Below are 13,127 nucleotides of genomic sequence, written 5' to 3' on the forward strand. Positions count from 1 at the left end.
TTTTTTTATTAGATTCCTCCAATTTCTTTTTTAAGTCTTCTACCTCCATTTCTGCGGCTACTGCCCACTCTTCCATCTTGTCCATTTTCTTTCCCATTTCTGTTAAGGTCATCTCTATTTTATTCATTTTCTCTTCTGTGTTGTTTATTCTTTTTCTTAAATCATTAAATTCCTGTGTTTGCCATTCTTTAAATGACTCCATGTATCCTTTAATAAAAGAAAATACCTTCTTTATCTTGCCTTTCTTTTCTTCTTCTATTTCACTGTACTCTTCCTCTTCCTCTTCTTCTTCCTCTGGGTTGGCCATCTGTTGTTTCTTTGTTGCCCTTTCCTTCTCTTCTTTCTTGTTTCTATTGTCTTCTGTGGTCTCTTCTTGCTGCAGGTGTTCTGCAGCTGTCGTTGCCGGCTGTGGAGATCGACTCCCCAGCTGGTCCCCCCTCCCGTCGGTGTGTTTTTTTTCATGCGCATCGCGCATGCGCGACTCCTCGCGCATGCGCGGTTGCGCACTTTTACTCGGCTCAGCGAGTCATTTTTGTAGTCCATTATTTACCGACCTGAGGGAGCGGATTTCTCTCTCCGCAGCGGGCCTCTTCGGACAGGTAAGGCCTTCACCTTTTTCCTCCGTTGTCTTCTCTTCCTCTCTTCTTACCGTTGATTTTGATTTTTCTTTTTTTGTCGCCATCTTCTTTCCACCTTTATACTCACTTTTCTGTAACTTTTATTTCTGTGCCTTTGTGTTTTCCTTTGTTTTTCCCGACTTTTCTGGAGAGGGCTGGAGTTCACTGTCCGGCCACTACTCCATCACGTGACTCCCCCCAGTTCTTTGTTTCTTGACATGTATATGCTGAGTGCACTTTTTTTGCACTACAATTAGTGGTAATTCTGCTGCACCTTCAGGAAAAACAATCTCAGGGTTGTATATGATGTCCTGTATGTACTCAGATTTAAATTTCAGATAAATTGTCAAAGTTTAATGATTGAATTGCTTCTGGTGTTTTCTTGTACCGTATACACAAAGCTCCACTACAGTTCTTTATCATTTTCTTCTTGACGACTGATCACCACTAAAGATTTTTCGATTCTTACAACTGCACGTCAACAAACTCCAAAAAAAAAATCTCCATTAAGCTATTTACAAATCTGCATTCATGTTGGTGGTGATGGAAGGAGTTGGGAGTCGTGGTGGGAAGGAGGTGATAGGTGATGAGAAATTCTGAAGTTCTAATGATACATTGTCAACTTGAATGATTATCATTTTCACTGCCCCTTGACTTTTCCCATCATGTTCTGTTTTTATTTCCTGATTTTCATAATCTGCAGTTATTTTTGGAAATAATTTCATGTCTGGCTATTTATTATTTGCCAGAATAGTTTGATGTTACAGTCAATTGTAATCTCTTCTCTCTCTCTCTCTCTCTCTCTTTTCCCCCTCCGCACACCCCCATTCATGCATTTCATTTCAACATCACTTATGCTTGGCATGTGAAGTCTTTGTGCATTCATAACATAAATACTGCACATGATTATCCTTTTAAAGTGTCAGCCTAAAATCTAAATATAACTGGGACAATGCCATTTAATTCTACTTGCACAAATTAGAATACTGAACCCCAATATTAACATGTCTGCGGTATCTTGAATATTTTGCAGACATGGTTAGAAGCCCGGATTTACATAGAATAATAACCACTTTGCAAGCTAGAAGTATACAATTTGCAGCTGTTTGCAAAATCCAGGAATACCAAGATTGAATTGCTCGCTCCCAGGTATGTATCCTCTTTTCCACACAAGGATTAATTTTTCAAAATAAAGTTACTTTCCTCAATGTTGTGACTGGTTAAGTCAATATAATATGCACAGGTAAATGTGATATTGGAGATGTACAGTATTACAAGACAGCTACTGGGATATTAACAAGTTCATTCCTTGCAACTGATCATGTGGTTTGATCAATTAATACTTCTGTTCCAAAGATGACTCACAAGGAATGCTTTGTACATTGTGATTGCAGCTTCACGAATTATAGCACTGGAAATATGCGTTGTGCAAACATCAAAGGGTTGTTTCTCATCGGAAAATCATTACATTAAATCCTTTGGAGATATTGTTCAAATAATTAACAATTTATGACCAGGGCTGAAATTGAAATCAAGTAGGATTTCCAATCTACTAAAGATAATTTACATCTGGATTTTTCTGGCAAATTTCACCCAGTGTAATATAATCCATGCTGCTTCCTGCTTCAATGCAAAATGTTCTCTCACAATTGAGCAGACATCAATGATAGTGTAGGCAATACTTCAACACAGCCTTGTTATTATTGTGGGTATACAATTCCTGCTCTCAGAGAACATGGCAACCTCGAGGAAGAAGGGAAAACGTAAAGGGTTTAAAATAAAATGTGAGGATGGCTATAATTCCTAATATGTGGTTCAGAAAGCAAACTTGCAGCTTCCTTCTCATTTGTTGGTGTTAAAATTGCAGTGTTCTACAATGTTTATTAATTTATCGTCCAGTGGTAAGGTGTCATGTATAATTCAACCTCACTATTAACTTCTATGATGCTGTGGTAATAATTGGAAATAACAATGGAAAATACAAGACTAGTAAACCTATCTTGTATAAAGAAAGAAGATATGCATTTATTAATGATGATCAGATTTACTTCATATTCATGCTAATTATAAAACATTTCTTCTTTGTTCTTTTTTTTTTCTTTGGCTTGGCTTCGCGGACGAAGATTTATGGAGGGGGTAAAAAGTCCACGTCAGCTGCAGGCTCGTTTGTGGCTGACCAGTCCGATGCGGGACAGGCAGACACGATTGCAGCGGTTGCAAGGGAAAATTGGTTGGTTGGGGTTGGGTGTTGGGTTTTTCCTCCTTTGCCTTTTGTCAGTGAGGTGGGCTCTGCGGTCTTCTTCAAAGGAGGCTGCTGCCCGCCAAACTGTGAGGCGCCAAGATGCACGGTTTGAGGCGTTATCAGCCCACTGGCGGTGGTCAATGTGGCAGGCACCAAGAGATTTCTTTAGGCAGTCCTTGTACCTTTTCTTTGGTGCACCTCTGTCACGGTGGCCAGTGGAGAGCTCGCCATATAATACGATCTTGGGAAGGCGATGGTCCTCCATTCTGGAGACGTGACCCATCCAGCGCAGCTGGATCTTAAGCAGCGTGGACTCGATGCTGTCGACCTCTGCCATCTCGAGTACCTCGACGTTAGGGGTGTGAGCGCTCCAATGGATGTTGAGGATGGAGCGGAGACAACGCTGGTGGAAGCGTTCTAGGAGCCGTAGGTGGTGCCGGTAGAGGACCCATGATTCGGAGCCGAACAGGAGTGTGGGTATGACAACGGCTCTGTATACGCTTATCTTTGTGAGGTTTTTCAGTTGGTTGTTTTTCCAGACTCTTTTGTGTAGTCTTCCAAAGGCGCTATTTGCCTTGGCGAGTCTGTTGTCTATCTCATTGTCGATCCTTGCATCTGATGAAATGGTGCAGCCGAGATAGGTAAACTGGTTGACCGTTTTGAGTTTTGTGTGCCCGATGGAGATGTGGGGGGGCTGGTAGTCATGGTGGGGAGCTGGCTGATGGAGGACCTCAGTTTTCTTCAGGCTGACTTCCAGGCCAAACATTTTGGCAGTTTCCGCAAAGCAGGACGTCAAGCGCTGAAGAGCTGGCTCTGAATGGGCAACTAAAGCGGCATCATCTGCAAAGAGTAGTTCACGGACAAGTTTCTCTTGTGTCTTGGTGTGAGCTTGCAGGCGCCTCAGATTGAAGAGACTGCCATCCGTGCGGTACCGGATGTAAACAGCGTCTTCATTGTTGGGGTCTTTCATGGCTTGGTTCAGCATCATGCTGAAGAAGATTGAAAAGAGGGTTGGTGCGAGAACACAGCCTTGCTTCACGCCATTGTTAATGGAGAAGGGTTCAGAGAGCTCATTGCTGTATCTGACCCGACCTTGAACACAGCTGTGCCATTGCCCATCACTTTTCTCAATCATCATTTCAAAGTTGCATCTCACTTTGAACAAAATTCTCATTCAAATGCAAGTAATCCTCAGAATGAGTGGAAAATTGTTCAACCAAGGATGACTACAATCCAGAAGCAAGGTCATCTAATCCACAGCTGTCAAGTTGTAGTCTGCAGATGCCTACTTTAATGCACCTCAGGCCAAGATTCTGCTTTTAAAAAATATTTTATTTTTGATTTTTATAGACTAATAATTTTTTTTAAAAAGCAGCACAATCCCTTTCAACACTCATATAGCATACAGAACCTGTATTTATCCCTCCCCCCCCAATACATGCAGTTATATAAATTATACAGAGATACTGTATAATTACCACAAAAGACTGAGGTTGTGACTATAGAATGGAACAGCAACCACCCTCATTAACTGATCATGCATGGCAGGAAGACTAGGGAGCATGCAAGGGGCAATGGGTAGGATCGGTCTTGGGAAGCATGTCCAGCCAGCAGTAGCCAATCATAGTATAACAGTGGTTTACCACATTCACCTCTCCTTTTTAAAAAGAGTTCTGTGAGAGGTGAGAGAGAGAAAAAAAATAAAGCAACTATATGCATATATATATGTATATATATTTTACAGGTCAAGTCGGTCGGGGGTTGCTGTGGCATCCTGGGCAGCTGTGTGGTTGGTCTGTCGTCACCTGTTACAGTTCGCTGAGGGGAAGGGACAGGTGAAGGGAGGAGGGAGTGTGGTGCTGGCGCATCATGGGTGACAATAGTTGCTAGGGGTGGAGTGTGGTCAGTAGCAGGTTCAGGGACCCCCCCCCCAAAGATGGCAATGGGGGAAATTGTCTGTTGGTGATCAATCGCGGTTGGGGGGGGCACCTGATGGTGTCAAGTCCCAGATGGAGACCATGTCCTTGTGCCTATAGGGGAAGGTTATGTAGGCATACTAAGGATTTGCATGGAGGAGGCAGACTCTCTCGACCAGTGGGTCAGTCTTAGGTTGCCTGGCGTGCTTCTGAAGCTGGACCGGTCCTGGGGAGGTCAACCAGGCAGGCAGCATAGTCCCTGATGTAGACTTCCTAGGGAAGGCAAACATATGATCATGAGGTGTATTGATAGTGGCTGTACATAACAGTGACCTTATGGAGTGGCATGCATCTGGGAGGACCTCTTGCCAGTGGGAGAAGAGGAGGCCCTGTGACCTCAGGGCCAGGAGGATGGTTTTCTCTCTTTCCACCTGCCCATTCCCTCTGGGATTGTAGCTGGTGGTCCTGCTTGTGGCGATGCCCCTGGCCAACAGGTACTGCCGTAGCTCATTGCTCATGATTGAGGGCCCCTGGTCACTGTGGGAGAAGCCAGGGTACCCAAAGAGCATGAAGATATTGTGGAGGGCCTTGATGACTGTAGCCATAATCATGTCAGGGCAGAGGATAGCGAAAGGGAACAGGACTACTTCCTACTGCTTTGTCCCCAGTTCCGTCAGTGACCCAACCACAGCCGCAGTACTCTGGGAGCACCAGAAGTGCTACTTCTGTGGCCGAGGCAAGCACTAGAGGAAACACTGCCCAGCAAAGGAGTCAACCTGTTCCAGCTGTGGGAAGAAGGGACTCTATGCCAAAGTGCAAGTTTAAACCCCTTTCTAGCATGCAGATCGTGGGGGCTGCCATCCTGGTCGCCACCATCGCCAGGAGCCAGCAGCACCATGTCAGAAATATTCCATGGAGGCTGCCATCTTGGGTGCCATCTTCAGGACTCAACAGTGCTGCATGGGGGCTGCTAACTTTGGGATCCAGCAGTGCTCCATGCAGGCCCCGGGGACACCATCTTGGACACCACCATCCTCTGTAACAGCGACAAGCAGCAACCTGACACTGGCCTCCATCACACTCGACCAGGACAGCCCACATCAGCTCACCAGGTCAATGATGGTCATTAAGGTAAATAGCCACGTGACGAGTTGCTTATTCTGTGGGAGCACAGAGAGCTTTATACACCCTGACACGGTGCGGTGCTTCTCCTTCGCAGTAATGCTGATGAACCAGAAGGTCTCCTTGGCCTCCAGATCTGGGGCTATTGCACAGTGACTCTAACTATGCAGGGTACAGGCTATAGATACTTGAAACTTTTGGTAATGCCACAGCTCTGCGCTGCTATGCTATTGGGACTTGATTTTCAATGTCACCTTATAAGTGTGGCGATGAAGTTCGATGGACCCCATCTGCCTGTCACTGTCTCTAAGTGTCAATTTTCAAACTGACTGCTGTGCCCCATGCATCCCCAGCTCCCCACCCCCCATCGTAGATGGCCAACAACCCAGTCACCCACCACGCACGACCTGCAAGCTTTCCACACTTAAATTCACCCCTCCACTATTGTTCGCCAACCTCACCCCCAACTATAAACCCATCACCACTAAAAGTAGATGGTACAGTGCTGGGAACAGGGCCTTCATTTGGGCAGAGGTACAGCATTTACTTAAGGAGGGAATCATCGAAACCAGCACCAGCCCTTGGAGAGCGTGGGTAGTGGTAGTGAGAAATGGGGAAGAGAACAGGATGGTCATTGACTACAGACAGACCATCAACAGGTCTGTTGCATACCCCCTCCCCTGTTTAGCTGACATGGTGAACAAAATACACAGTATCGGGTCTTTTCTGCCATCGACCTGAAGTCAGCATATCACCAGCATCCATTCCACCCAGATGATCACTAATACACTGGGTTCGAGGTGGATGGCCACCTCTACCCTTTTCTCTAGGTCCCCTCCAGTATTATGAACGGCATCTCAGTCTTCCAAAGGGAGATGGACTGCATGGTGGATCAGTACAAGTTGAGGGCCACTTTCCTGTACCTTGATAACATCACCATCTGTGGCCACAACCTGCAGGACTACGACGCCAACCTCCAGAAATTCCTCCAAACTGCCAAGTTCCTCAACCTCGCGTATAATAAGGCCAATTGTGTATTTTGCACAACCTGCCTTGCCATCCTCAGCAACGTCATTGAGAACAGAGTTATTAGCACAGACCCTGACAGAATGCGGCCACCTCTGGAACACACACTCCCCACAACCTTAAGGGTCTGCAAAGGTGTCTTAAGTTTTTTTACTTATAATGCCCAATGGGTCCCTAATTATGCAGACAAGGCCCGCCCCCTCGTCAAATCCACGTCCTTCCCTCTGATGACATAGGCTCATGCAGCCTTCAACCGCATCAGGCAAACATTGCCAAGGCCACAATTCACACTGTGGATGAATCTGTCCCATTTCAGAGGGAGAGCGATGCCTCAGACTTTGTCTTGGCTCCTACCCTTTACCAGACAAACAGACCAGTTGCTTTCTTTTCCTGTACCCTACAGGGCCCCGAAATTTGATATTCCTCCGTCGAGAAAGAGGACCAAGCCATTGTCAGAAATATTGTTATTATTTTTTAATTCTACATATCTGATCTCTATGGAAACATGTATGTAGAATTAAATTATCCATAGGTTGTAGAATAAGTCTATTCTAAAACAAAGGTGTTTTGGAGTAATTCTTTCCTTGTACTAATTATTCATTTTATACCAGATATACAAAATGTTTTTTAATAATTTATTTTCCAGCTATAATAAAATTAACAGCCTATTTATATATAAAATCTTCTGCCACTCTTTCCCTGACTTTGTGCAGTTCAACTTCTGCCCATGAAGGCTTGTCTCTTCCGTTAATGAGGGAAGTGACAAATTTCATCTGGGCTGCCCTATAATAATATTTAAATTTGGGAAGTTGTAATCCTCCCTTATCATATTTCCAAGTAAATTTTTCCATGGAGATTCTAGCTAACTTACCTTTCCATAATAATTTCCTAATTAGTTTATTCAAATTTTGAAAGAAGTTCTGTGGTAGTGGTGTTGGGAGAGTCTGGAAGAGGTACTGTTGACGTGGGAATATATTCATTTTGATGCAATTCACTCTACCAATCATTGTTATTGGGAGAGTGACACATTTATTTAAATCCTCTTTAATTTTCTTAAATGGGGAGATAATTCAACTTAGAACAGATAAGGGTAGGGATTGTCTAATATTTGAAATATCAATGTTTATGCCATTTGTTTAAGGCTATTCTGGAAGAATATGATGTGATGTTCCTCAGGTTTACATTTGGCCTCACCATAATAATAGATGAGGTCAAGAACAGATGCATTTTTGTTGAAGAATGTTTGGAGGAGTTAAAAATGGTTGACTACAGGAAGTTAAATTTTAGATCCATAGAGTGCAGGTGTTCAGCAAAATGATTCCCCAATCTGCATTTGGTCTCACAATGAAGAGGAGGTCACACACCAAGTACAACAAATGCAGTAGATTGGGTTGAACTCAATGTATGACAACACTTCTAAAACATAAAATACTTCAACAACTCCCACATCTAAAATTCCCTTAACCTCAAGTTTACCCCTTCACTCTCTAAGTTGGCCCTTGTTCCTTGCCTTCTCATCTAGAAGGTCAGTTTGTGGCCCTGGACGAATGTGAGGGAGGAAATGTAGGGACAAGTTTTCCATTTTCTGTGGCTATAGTGGGGAGACAAAGGGGGTGAGGAGGGAAGAGTGGACTAAGAAGCAGCAGAGAAAACATCATTGTGAAAAGCATAGAGGGCTGGAGAGAGATATGGCTGGTCATGGGATTGTGTGAAATTGGCAGAAGGTGTCAGAAGGTAATGTATAGATGTGGAGGCTCATGTAGTGGAAAATGAGGACCAGAGGGACTCTGTCCTTATTCTGCCTGGGGAAAGGTGGGGTAAGGGCAAAAGTTCAAAAAAAATAAAGTAGAGGTGTCGGCTTAATCAATGACAGGAAAGGAGAATCTGTATTTATTAAAGAAAGAATACATTTCCGATCTCCTGGAGCAAAAGGCCATGTCCTGAGAACAGATGCAGCTGAGGGGAAGAATTTAAGAAAGGAAATGGGGTCCTTATAAGAGACATGATAGGAAGAGTCAGATCCAGGTAGTTGTGAGAGTCAGTGGGTTTGTAATAAATATCCATGAAATAGTTTGTCTTCTAAGATGGGAAGATTAAGGTCATGGAAGGGGAGAGATGTGTCTGAAACAGTCCAGGTGAAGGGCTGGATGTGTTGATAGTGAAGGAAATTAAATTGTTAAGTTCTGAATTAGTACAGGAGGTAGCACCAGTACAGTCATCACCTGACATAAAGGCAGCAATAGCTGGGTCCCATATGTGCACCCATGGCTAAACCCTGAATCTAGAGGAAATGGGACGAGTCAAAGGTGAAGTTGTTAAGAGTTGGGATGTTCGACTAACAGTTAAGTGTAGGGGCTGGAGAATCAGAATTCTTCAGAGAGGTGGAGGGCATAAGTGGTATCCTGGATGTAGGAGGGAAGGCACTGGTTAAAATAAGTTTGGTGGGGCAGCGTCCACAGGAGATAAAGATATATTACCAATGATTTGGGCCTGAGCATTCCTCAAGGTATGAGTAAAAAAGAGTCAGTCTTTCTTTTTTTACTCAGATGGCTGAAGAAGGGCTCAGGCCAGAAACATCGTTAATATATCTTTACCTCCTATGGATGCTTCAGGACTGGCTGAGTTCCTCCAGCATCTCTGTTTTTAGAAACAATGAGCCTGCCAGAGCAGTTCTCTTTGTTAATTTTGGGTAGCAGATAGAAGTGGGTAGTTTGAAGTAGGGGAATTATCAGGTTGGAGGCAGTGGCAGGAAGATCACCTGAAATTATGAGGTCTGTGATGGTCTGCGAGATGATATCCTGATGATGGGATTATAGTCTAGGGGTAGAAGAGGTGTCCACAAGATGGCAAATGACTTAACAGTGTACAGGTCAGTACACTAGACCACAACAGTGCACTTTCCTTATCTGCAGGTATGATGGTGAAACAAAGGTTGGTTTGGACTGAGTGAAGGACAATATATTCAAGGGCTGAAGTTGGAGCCTCTGCACTTATGAACTTTTGCATATTGAGCAACAGTGAAACCACATTGACTGATTAAAGGTCAAAATAGGGTAAAGATTAATCCAAATAATTTCAAAGATACAAATTGTAATGAGTACTGGGAAAACAGATAAAAGAAAGTTTAAAATGACTGAAGGGCACCATAAAAAATAAAATCAATATCACAAGCAAACATTGGCAAGAAACTGCAGATATTTCTTTGGCAAATTTGGCTTTGAGCCACATTATTAAAAACCACATCTGCTGTAATAATGGTAAAAAATGCAGATGATGGTAAAAATGATGGTAATAATGTTTACCATCTGCGTTACAGAAACCTGCTTGAACTTCACAACACTAACCTAAAATAAAACCTAAAGGAGGAGTCACGTGATGGAGTAGTGGCCGGTAGGAGAATACTAGCCGTCTCCAGAAAAAAAGACATAAAGTGAAGAAAATACAAAGTTCAGGAAACACAAAACGCAACAAATAAAAGATAAAGGTGTGGAGAAAAGAAAGAAAACGGCACTCAAGAAGGAAAAAGCAAAATTAATGGGAAAAAAAGAAGCAAAGACGCTGGAAGAGAAAGGAGAAGGCCTTACCTGCATGAAGAGGCAGGAAGCCATCACGGAGAGAGGAGCCCGCTCCCCGAGGTTGGTGGCGACCCCTCAGAGTCGCGACCTCCTGACCGCTGGATGCAAAAATGGCTCTCTGAGCCAAATGGAAGTGCGCAATGCGCACACTAAGGAAAAGGAAAACACCGACGGGAGGGGGGCCCAGCTGAGGAGCTAGAGGTGTAGCTATATTAATTAATAAAAATGTACCAGTCAAAATAGAGGAGGAAATCAAAATAGAGGAGGAAATAATAGATCCAGCAGGGAGGTATGTAATGATAAAGTGTCAGATATATTCAGAATTTTGGAATTTGCTGAATATATATGCACCTCATGAAGAGGATCAAAAGATTATGCAAGATATTTTTTGGAAGATTGTAGATACGCAGGGGAATATATTGATAGGAAGGGATTTTAACCTTAATTTGGACCCAAAGTTGGATAAAACTGGACAAAAGACTAGCAAAAAGAATAAAGTGGCCAAATCTATGGTTAAATCAATGCAGGAAATGAAACTTATGGATATATGGAGGAGGCAGCAGCCAAGGGAGAAGGAATACTCATATTATTTGAGTAGACATAAAACATACTCAAGGATTGACATGTTTTTGTTGCCGGCCCATATTCAAGGGAGAGTTAGGAAAACTGAATATAAAGCTAGATTTTTATCTGATCATTCACCCCTGTTATTAGCAATAGAACTGGAGGACATCCCATCAAGAACATATAGATGGAGATTAAACTACATGCTACTTAAAAGACAGGAATTTAGAGAATTTATTGAACGCCAAATTAAAATGTACTTTGAAATAAATACGGAATCAATGAAAGACAAATTTATATTATGGGATGCAATGAAAGCCTTCATTAGAGGGCAGATAATAAGTTATGTAACTAAGATGAAAAAGGACTACAATCAGGAAATAGAACAGTTGGAAAGGGAAATAGTAAGGTCAGAAAAAGAACTAGCAACAGGGGAAGATATAACAAAAAGAAGAGAATTGGTGGACAAAAAAAATACGAAACATTATAAACGTATAAGGTGGAGAAGAACATAATGAAAATAAAGCAAAAGTATTACGAGCTAGGAGAAAAAACACAAAATATTAGCCTGGCAACTTAAAACAGAACAAGCTAAAAGAACTGTATTGGCATCAAGGAAAAAGGACAAACAAATTACATATAACCCAACAGAAATTAATGAGAACTTTAAGGAATTTTATGAACAATTATACCAAACTGAGAATGAGGGGAAAGACACCGAAAAAGGCTTTGACAGGGTAGAATGGAATTATTTATTCAAAGTATTACATAGGTACAACCTACCAGAAAAATATATTAATTGGATTAAAGCATTATATAATGGACCATTAGCAAAGGTGACAGTAAATGGATATGTATCGAACCAATTTAAATTAAGTAGGTCAACTAGGCAAGGATGTGCACTATCTCCCTCACTGTTCACTTTAGCAATAGAAACATTGGCAGAACTGATAAGAACAGAAAATAAAATAAAAGGGATAAAAATAAAGGAGAAGTATAAAATCAGTTTATTTGCAGATGACATCATAGTATACTTAACAGAACCAGAAATATCAATAAAAGAACTACATAAGAAATTGAAGGAATATGGAGAAATATCGGGTACAAGATCTATGCAAATAAAAGTACAGCGATGCCAATGAATAATGCGGATTACACAGAATTTAAAGAAGAATCACCATTTATAAGGCAAACACAAGCAATCAGATACCTAGGTATTAGATTAGATAATAATTTAGGCCACCTATACAAATTAAATTATCAGCCATTAATGAAGAAATTACAGGATGACTTAGAACATTGGAAAGAATTGCCACTAACATTGATAGGGAGGGTAAATTGCATTAAAATGAATGTCTTCCCAAGGATACAATACCTATTTCAAATGTTACCAATTCCCTTAACAGAGAAATTCTTCAATGAACTAAAGAGAATAATAAGGAAATTCTTATGGAAAGAGGGGAAACCGAGATAGTTTTAGATAAATTAACAGAGTGGTACAAACAAGGTGGTTTGCAGTTACCAAACTTTAAAAATTATTATAGAGCATCACAATTAAGGTATTTATCAGACTTTTATCAGACAAGGGAAAAACCAGATTGGACTAAGATAGAGCTAGATAAAATAGGGGAGAAGGTACTTCATAAGTGGGATGAAAAACTGGTGCAATATAAAAGTTCACCAGTACTGCATCATTTACTCAACATATGGAAGAAGATACATATAGAAAGGAAAAAAACAAATGACCAACTACCAAAATTATTATTGACGCAAAATCAACTAATCCCTTTCACAATTGATAACCTTTCCTTTAGAGAATGGGAAAGAAGAGGAATTAAAAGAATAGAAAATTGTTTTTTGGGAAATAATAACATTTGAACAAATGAAGTACAAATATGGAATAACTCATGGTACAATATTTGCATACCATCAATTGAAAGCCTACTTAAAGGACAAATTGGGAAGCAGACTGAGACGACCAGAAGGAAGCAGCTTTGAATATGTGATTACAGAAACAACGATAATAAAAAGATTTATAACAAAATGTACATCAAGCTGCAAGAGA

General features: G+C 41.6%; 1 long non-coding RNA gene across 1 annotated transcript in view; it reads right to left on the bottom strand.

Annotated features, from left to right (window-relative positions):
- Positions 1-13,127, bottom strand: part of LOC138760713 (uncharacterized) — a 111,635-nt gene that overhangs the window by 36,842 nt on the left and 61,666 nt on the right. The gene's annotated exons all lie outside the window — the stretch shown is intronic.

The sequence above is a fragment of the Narcine bancroftii genome, chromosome 4 (assembly GCF_036971445.1).
Source record: "Narcine bancroftii isolate sNarBan1 chromosome 4, sNarBan1.hap1, whole genome shotgun sequence".
Taxonomy (NCBI): domain Eukaryota; kingdom Metazoa; phylum Chordata; class Chondrichthyes; order Torpediniformes; family Narcinidae; genus Narcine; species Narcine bancroftii.